Source organism: Malus sylvestris, chromosome 7 (genome assembly GCF_916048215.2).
Source record: "Malus sylvestris chromosome 7, drMalSylv7.2, whole genome shotgun sequence".
Lineage (NCBI taxonomy): Eukaryota > Viridiplantae > Streptophyta > Magnoliopsida > Rosales > Rosaceae > Malus > Malus sylvestris.
Window position 1 is genome coordinate 8,453,115 of NC_062266.1, and position 9,172 is coordinate 8,462,286.

The 9,172-nt window shown below is 37.2% G+C and overlaps 1 long non-coding RNA gene across 2 annotated transcripts; it reads right to left on the reverse strand.

The window, feature by feature from the left end:
- Positions 1–1,782: 1,782 nt before the first annotated feature.
- On the reverse strand, positions 1,783–5,230 carry LOC126630452 (uncharacterized). Of its 2 annotated transcripts, XR_007626000.1 has the most exons (3): positions 4,901–5,230; positions 4,697–4,818; positions 1,783–4,157 (listed from the first exon to the last, which is right to left on the reverse strand). It is a non-coding gene; the product is annotated as an uncharacterized LOC126630452 (long non-coding RNA). The 2 variants fall into 2 exon arrangements; XR_007625999.1 differs by having other exon boundaries at positions 4,697–5,230.
- Positions 5,231–9,172: the final 3,942 nt, after the last annotated feature.

The following is a 9,172-nucleotide window of genomic DNA, read 5'->3' on the forward strand; positions in this document are numbered from 1 at the left end:
AGATTCCATTTGTCGTGAAACATATACAATCACCCTAACATTTGCATCAACATGCCTCCAATACCATTCAAGAAACATCACTAAAAATTTATGATTACCACTATTCTCTGGGAATACCAAAATACGTGCATGAGTGAGGAAATACTTCAGTTGTTGAATCCTTTGCTCACAATTTTCTTCCCACTCATACATAACCTCTTTTCTCAACAGTCTCGTCAATGACAAAGCAATGACTGAAAAATCTTTCACAACCATCCAAGATAGCCTGGTAAGTTAAGAAATTCCAAATCTCAATTACGACTCGTGGTTGTTCCAAATTCTCAATTTCTGCTATCTTTTAAGGATTCACTTGAATACCTTAAGAATATATAACAATTCTCAGAATGCCACTTGATTCATTTAACTTTAGCCTTTGCTAAACTTAGCATACAACCAACGTTCTCTCAATCTTTGCTTCATCGACTTAATACGTTTACATGCTCTACTCTGGCTCAGAATATCTTCAATGAAAATGATATCAATTTATCAAGGCATTATTGGAATACTTCATCCATCAACTCATAAAACAGCATGAGTATCCATATAGCATCACCAAACTTCATAAAGACTATAACAAGTCCAGAAAACCATCTTATGATCAACGTCACTTAAAATATTCAATTGGTAGTAACCAGATCTCAATTCAATCTTTGAATCTTCGCAATTTACTTATGAGCTGGTTAAATAAACATCAGTACATCACCATGGATAACGGTTCTCAATCGTTACCCGACTCCATTGTCTATAATCAATGGATAGCCTTAAAAATCCATTTTCTTCCTCACCAATGAACTGGGGTTCCCCCAAAGCGTTGTACTAGGTTGAATAAAACTTTTATCAACCAATTCTTTCAACTGAATTTCCAATTCCCTTAACTCATCCTGAACCAATCTCCAATATAAATTTATACCTGGCAACAATTCAATAGTGAACCTCATATCTCTGCCTGAAGGCAATCCAGGTATACTTTCAAGGAAGACATCAAGAAAAGTCTAACCCCTTTTTCATTTTTTCACACTTCTCCGAGCAACATCCTTTAGTACCACATGAACTAAGTATTTTTGGGCAGCCTTTCAAAACAATCTCTTTGCTTTCACAGCATAAATAATGGCTGAACTCACTTCACTTTGCATGCCCACTCATTAAGGTAACCTCTGATCATCCAGATCGATGGAAAGTGACTGGTTTCCCGTAACAATCCATCTAGTCACAATTATAACCAACCAATCTAATGGAACAGAATTAACTGATACAATACATACTTTATTACTACTAAGCATTCTGAATAAGTACAACACTAACATAAAATAACCTACCGGTTTGCTTGCTTAACGAATCCACAAATGAGTTATTAATATTACGGTCTGCAGCCCGCAATACTGATAAATCATCGTTGTCTCGATAAGTAGGCAACCACTCTCAAAGATATAACATTACTATTTTGTCACTCAATACAAAATACATACACTCGTCTCTACTACATTTATTTACTACTCTCTAGGTAATAACATACATAATAAGAAATATATCAGCCGAAGTCAACTAGAATGACCAATACGGCTGATTCAACTCTTATCTCAATAATACGTCGGCCGAATCCACTCCGCGTGGTCGGTACGGCCGAGCCTATAACTCACCAATTTCTCATGCGTCAGCCAGATCCACCTCTCATGGTCTGTACGGCTGAACATATAACTCATCAAATCTCTCTGTACCCACGGTCAATCCGACCAAACTACTAAGTTCATAAACTTGCTGAATCGACACTACGATGTCATAGAAAACTGTTGGGTACAACTGATTCTAGGGACGATTCACAATTCTGTGTCCCCTCTGTTCACATAAACACATTCATTAATTTCACACTTCCCAAAGTGTTAATTTTGTACCTGCTGCACAAAGTACATTTCCTTTACTCGAGACACCTTGTCTCAAATATCTGGGATTACCAGTATATCCATCACTTTTACTCTGACCAGCGACATTAAAACCTCAGCTGGAAGAATTAACTCTAGCTTCACTTCTTTCGAAGCTCTGAATCTTTCTATATCCTTGATATGACGAATCATTAACTTTATCGTCTTCTTTTAATTCCCATTCATTTCTTATTCTTCTTTATTCTCGTTGCTCATGTTCTCAGAGTCCTCAAGACTCAACAGCATCTCGTATATTCCTGGTAAGAAGTACAATGGATAGTGGTCACCCAAATTACCACTTCCCTTTTTGTCACCCAGCTTAAAACAACATAACACCTCCACCAAATTAACAACAATATCTGGATGGAACGAGGCAAGTCTGAAAACTTTCTATAATATCCCTCGATCATCACCTTCCTTGTCTCATATTTGTAAACACTTGTTTACTACCATCGATAAATGCCGGAGGGATAAACTTTTCCTTTAAACAAGTCCTTAAACAATTCTCAATCGACTGATTCCTCTGGTGACAACAATTCATACTCATGTTTCCACCAGGATACAAATTCATAACCAAAACCAGGTAGTCGTCTCGACCCCTTGTCAGAAGGAAGATTCCTTTGACTTGCATATTCCGAAACATCTTTTCCAATTGGTTAATCCGTCACTTTGTTCCCTCAGGTTCATCATTTCTCTTAAGTGATTCAAATTCAACTCATAACCCGTCTTAAAATGTCCATTTTTCTAATATACTGAATCACCATAAGAATAGTTTCCCCTAACCCGCTAATCAAGGAGACTAAGTTCCTCTAACTACGTGGTTTGCTACGAGGCGGTGTAGTTCTGACAGAATTCACTAGAAACTTCTCAAGATGTCCAAGATTGCAACCATGCTCTGATACCAACTGACACACCCCGTCCCGAAGGAGGGCATGCTGGCCGTCACGTGAGAGTGACGTAACCATTTGCACAGTACGGAAGCTTTAAGATACAATTTAAATTGATACACCCGAAGGTGAGTCCTACTTTTGTCCAATCTGTCAGAACACCGTCGAATTCCTCGTAGTCACCACACCTTTGTGATTCCTGAACCTGGAGGGGCGCAAAACCAAAATTGAGTGGGTCAGTAAAACAATTCTTTTCCAAATCCAAACATTTCTCAAAACGTTGTAACCCCTCTCCGTAAAACCTGTATACTTTCCCAGAAATGTAAAATATAAATATACATATATATTCTCAAAACTTCATTTTTACTATCTCAACATTATCTCTTTATCAATCATGCCATGCCATGTCATCTCAACATTTCTCATATTAATTATGCCATGCCACATCATCTCAACAGTAATAAGGTATGAATGCATCAACATAATCATATCAGGTGCAAGAAAGTAATCAACCGTAGGCCCTCTAATAGCCCTATACGGTTGAACCTAGAGCTCAAAATCTATCATTATCACTCTACCGGAGTCACCTCTGTGACCCGTCCGGCCTTCTGCACACAAGTTACGCTCTAGTGCTTCTCATAAATCATCTGTGCACATAATCTAAGGTCACCCACCAGTCGGAATCTCACTAACACTCTCGCGACTGGTCTGTCGTACCCACTCCGCGTGGACTGTACGACTAGCATCTACTTGGATCCAAGGCGAGCGTGCGATGCGGTGAATACTATAAGCACTAAACCATGGTGCAGGATTTGAGCTCAATATATATCATCATCATCATAACAGTAATTAAATACTCACCTGTGCGTCCACCGCACCATTTCATACATATGTATCATAAATCAATTCTTACCTGTGCGTCCACCGCACCAATTCATACATATGCATCATAAATCAATTCTTACTTGTGCGTCCACCGCACCAATTCATACATATGCATCATATATCAATTCTTACTTGTGCGTCCACCGCACCAATTCATACATATGCATCATATTTTAATTCATGCATGGCATTTCAACTCACATTTCTATATACTTTTCATATCAATTCTATGCATGGTATTTCACTTCCCGTTTTTCCACATAACTCATATGCATTTCATTTTAAACATATTTTCATTTCAATTCAATTTCTGGGAAACGTCAAGTATATATATATACGGAAAACAAAACTGCCCACTCACAGATTACATCGACGTCTCGTAAGTCCCTGAGCATCCCTTGGCCATGCCCGATGCCCGCATAAACCTCACCTATACAAAAGTAACAATTTTGACGTTATTTAACGCCTAACCCAAATCTTAGTTAATAACTCCTCATATATTGCTCAAATTGGGTATATGAATATACCACCGTGACCTACACAACCTCAGGATCATCCCCATATTTTTAAAATAATTTTTTGGAGGTCTCACGCGCCCCCACGCGCCTGACGTGGCACGGACCTACGCGCCCCCCACGCGCGGCCACGTGACATGCACACTGACGGCTACAGTGAACGGCGTTAGGGAATATTCCGTCAAATCTTAGTATATTCCGTTAAAAACTAACGGTTACCGTTAAAACTAACTAACGGCGTCAGAATATTCCGTCAAACTTGACGGAATATTCCGTCACCTTCAACCTTCAGCTCCGGCGACCGTCGCCGGCGCCGGAAACTGGGTAAAATTTCAATTCCACTAATCTCACTCGTTTTTCGTCCAATTTCTTCGCATTTTATACCAAAATGAAGCATTTAACACCTACTATCACGTTGAAAGGTTTTTAAGGTCCAAAAACAACAAGATCATACCTTCCAAAATTCCTCAAATTCGGCCAAACTCGAACCCAACGATCCCGACGTCCATTTTGTTCAAACGAGGCATTCCGAGCCTCCTTGGAACTTCCTAAGACTCGTGGTGATCTTGTTTTAACCTAAAACATAACCATACTTAAGTTTGTGAACAGTACAAAATCACGGGGCTTTAAAAACTAGGGTTTCTCGAAGTGAACTCACCTGAAACTTATACCCCCGTGCTCGTGAAGTTCCCTAGATCACGATGGTGATCTTAGATTGGACGTTGGTGTAGGATTGTGGTTATGCTTGGTGTTTGCCGTGAGTTCGAGTGAGTTCGAGAGTAAGAGAGAGAGTGAGAGAGTGTTTTCTGAAGAATAAGAGAGAGAGAGTGACTAAGGAGAGCTGAGGAAGAGAGAGACAACAAAACGGGAAAGGGGGAAGGATTTCAGGAGGTGGGGCTCCCACCTAAGTCCAAATATAATTTAACACATACGAATATAATCTAACCCTAGTTTAGGATCTTAAAATAAAACAAACACCAAAATTACGCACCTTAATCCCGTTTAAGGGCGTTTTTGTAATTTCACGTCCTCGGTATTTAGTAATTCTGGGACGGGTTGTGACAACTTATGTATACGTATTAAATTTATTTAAATCCGCCTAATTCACCTAGGTCATCGCCTCAAAATTAGGTCATGTTCGCCGCTCGACTTACGCTTGACATCTTTAAGAATTTTGCTCATTATATAGTTATGTAATGGCACGATACAACAAGAAATGGTGCTTAAATCCAAATTCTAATAATACTGTAAAATTCTCCTTCGAATATTTCTGGGTAGTCGAAATCCTTTTTCAAATATTTTGGTTAGTGAAAATCCTCCTAAGAATATTCTAGTTAGTTCACATAATCTTCCTGCCAACCCTGGACTCAGATCTCGAATAGATGTCCACATTTTTTTGGGGCCTTAAACCTTTTAAATTTCACCCTCCCCTCGTCAATTTTTGGCTTTGCCAATGTTTGGAACACCCGTTTTTGAGCTCTCTTTTACAACAATCATCAACATTTTTCTTCTTCTTTTCTATAACAATATTTAGCCCCCAAAACTTTGAGCTCTCTTTTGATGGATGTGGAAATTTTTTTACGAGGCTAGGTAGGGACAATCCAGGTTAAACAAGAAAAGGCTCACTTAAAGGCTCAATAGGGCTAACTAGGGAAAATAATAACAAGGGTTGGCTAGAAAGGTTCAAACGAAAGAAACAAATGCGTAAATCACTTCCAATTTTGTTACGTGAATTGATGAAAGCAAAGAAAGGTAGAAGGCAAGTTTAGAGATACATGTAAAATGAGATCATGTGCACAAAAATAAATGAGATTGATGCATAATAGTTCAATCTATAATAGGCTCAAAAGCTCACAAGGGTTACAGAAGCTCACTAGATTCACATATGAAACTTTTAAATCATGCTCTAGTTTTACACCAACAAGGCTATGTGTATATATATTTTCCTAAGTCATGATCATAAAAAAAATATCGTTAAAACAAAGATAATGTAAAGAACTAATATCAAGCTTAAATTCCATGAAAGTTATGAAAAACATAAAGATCATATCTCATCACTGAATTGGGAAGTAGCCAATAAAAACAAGACTCAAAGAAAATTATTTTTGGGTTCTCAAATTTTATATATTTTTTATTTGTTTTCATTTTTAGTTAGATAATTAATTAAATGAAAAATGCAACAAACATAAAAAAAATAAACGGAAAAAAAAAATCAACCAAAACTTATTTGAGACTCCACCAATTGAAAACACATGACAAGCCAAATTGAAAGAGGCAAAAAAAAAAAAAAAAAAAAAAAATCACGTATTGTTCTCAATTTTAATGTTTGATGCTGCTCCTCTTTGTGACTCCGTAAAACCCAACGAAATATTCACTCCCAAAATAAAATCACGTATTGTTCTCAATGGCAGGAGACGCAAACGACAAACAATACAAAAATAAAAAGTAAAAACTCAAGGAAAACGGTACTTCCTTGGTTTAAAGGAGACGGGCAAGTGAAGGTATAGATGGCAATCCACCCCGGAACTTGAATTTTGTATTGGCAACAAGGTAAAGTAGCTCCACTTTTCTGCAACAACACAAAACAATGGGTAAGCTAAACAAGAGACTTAGGAAACAATTTATTATTGAAAAAAAAAAAACTAACAATTAACATTAAAGCTAAACCAACTAAAAAAATGTAACAATCCGATTAAGTAAGTAACATAATCAAATTTGATCACCGACAACGGCGTCGGAAAGTTGTTACAAAAATTAGATCACCAAAATTAACCTCATTGAGTCTCAAATTTTAATGCTCGCAAGTATACGAATCGAATAATTGTATAGCATATAAGCACGGATATCGTCCCACAAAGATCGAATTGATTCTAAAGTCTTACTAATTAAATTTAAATTAATTATAATTGTGAAGTTTTGACGTAAAAGATAGAGAATTTGATTTAAACTAAAATGAAATAGAACTTGAAAATAAAATGCATGAAATAATAAAATTAAAATATAAGAAAATAAGACCTAGGCATCCGAATTCACCGCAACCACTTATACTTAATTCCCTTAATATGTTATGCTTAAGTAGTTCCCCAATATTGATTATCAATTCTTCCTAAATTATTCAACGGCCATATATGGTTGTATCAAAAGTATCTTTACACGTTAACCCTTTATGGCATCTAGATGAATTTAAACAAGTAAGAACCCATTAAGCTTTATGGAAATCGTTGGAAAATCACGCAAACCCTAATTGCATGTCATCTACAAATAGGTTTTGTTTTGATTCACCATCTATCATTAGATATTTGGAACCCTTGACAGGTGATATGTTTACAGCTCATTTTGCTGATTGTCACTTTGATGAGACAGTCTTCCCGTCGTTAGGGGGAGAAAAGACCGTTCCAGTAGAATGGTAAGAGCTGACATAGGTTGTTCGCACCTTGTCTCATTTTGATCCACGTAGCACTCAATGTGACAATGAAGTGAAGAGGATCGTTCATCTTCAAAGTATTGCTAATCAAATGCCAGATGCATTTAATGATGCTATGAAAGTGACAAAATCACATATATCGGCTGCAAATGCACCTGCAAGAATTGATGTCCCTGTTGGACAAAATAAAGTGGCAACGAATGATTCATCTGGTGCACGCCTGAAGCGTGGTAGACCCTCAGGTTCAAAAGATTCAGCCCCTCGAAAGAGAAAGACGAGGGCACAACTGAATCCAAATGAAATCATTAAAGAAGAGAAAATGAATGATAAATCCACAATTCATGATTCTTTACTTTTAGAAAAAATAAAATGTCCTTGATGAGACACATATACCTGAAGAAACAGAGGTACATGAAAGCAAAGAAATCTCCATAAACTATGCTTGTACTAATGAATTGTGGGATTGGAATGAAATAATCATCGATGACATGTTCGCATTCGCAGTAGCCACTAAAATCATATTACATGATGATCTTGAGCCCCGCTCTGTTGATGAATGCAAACAGAGACAAGATTGGCCTAAGTGGAAAGATGCAATCCAAGCATAATTAAATTCCTTAAAAAGGCGAAATATTTTTGGACCAGTAGTCTAAACCCCGCTTGGTGTAAGCCCCGTGGGTTACAAATGGGTATTCACAAGGAAACGCAATGAGCAAAACGAGATTGCAAGATATAAAGCACGACTTGTTGCATAAGGCTTTTTGCAAAGACCTGGAATTGATTATGCGAGGACATACTCTCCTGTAATGGACGCAATTACGTTCTGTTACTTAATAAGTTTAGTGGTTTCAGAAAAACCTGACATGCGACTTATGGATGTCATCATCACGTATCTATATGGAGAACTAGATACTGACATATATATGAAAGTCTCAGAAGGACTTAAGTTGCCTGAAACAACTAACAAACCACAAGGTATGCTTTCAATCAAATTAAGGAGATCATTGTATGGGCTGAAACAATCTGGATGAATGTGGTATAATTGTCTCAGTGAGTATTTGATCAAAGAAGGGTATACCAAGCATGTCATTTGCCCTTGTGTGTTCATTAAGAAATCCAACTTTGGATTTGCTATAGTGGCAGTATATGTTGATGATATGAACCTAGTTGGAACTTTTGAAGAGCTCAATTAAATTGCTGAATATCTGAAAAGCGAATTTGAAATGAAAGACCTTGGAAAAAGAAAATTTTGTCTCGGCCTGCAGATTGAGCATTGTACCATTCAACTTACATTGAAAAAATACTGAAGGATTTGGCATGGACAAGGCTTATCCACTCAGTACACCAATGGTCATTCGTTCTTTGGACATTAAGAAAGATCAATTCCGTCCACAAGAAGTTGATGAACTGGTCCTTACTCCAGAAGTACCATATTTGAGTGCAATAGGTGCTTTATTGTATTTAGCATAATGTACTATACCAGATATAGCTTTTTCAGTCAAATTG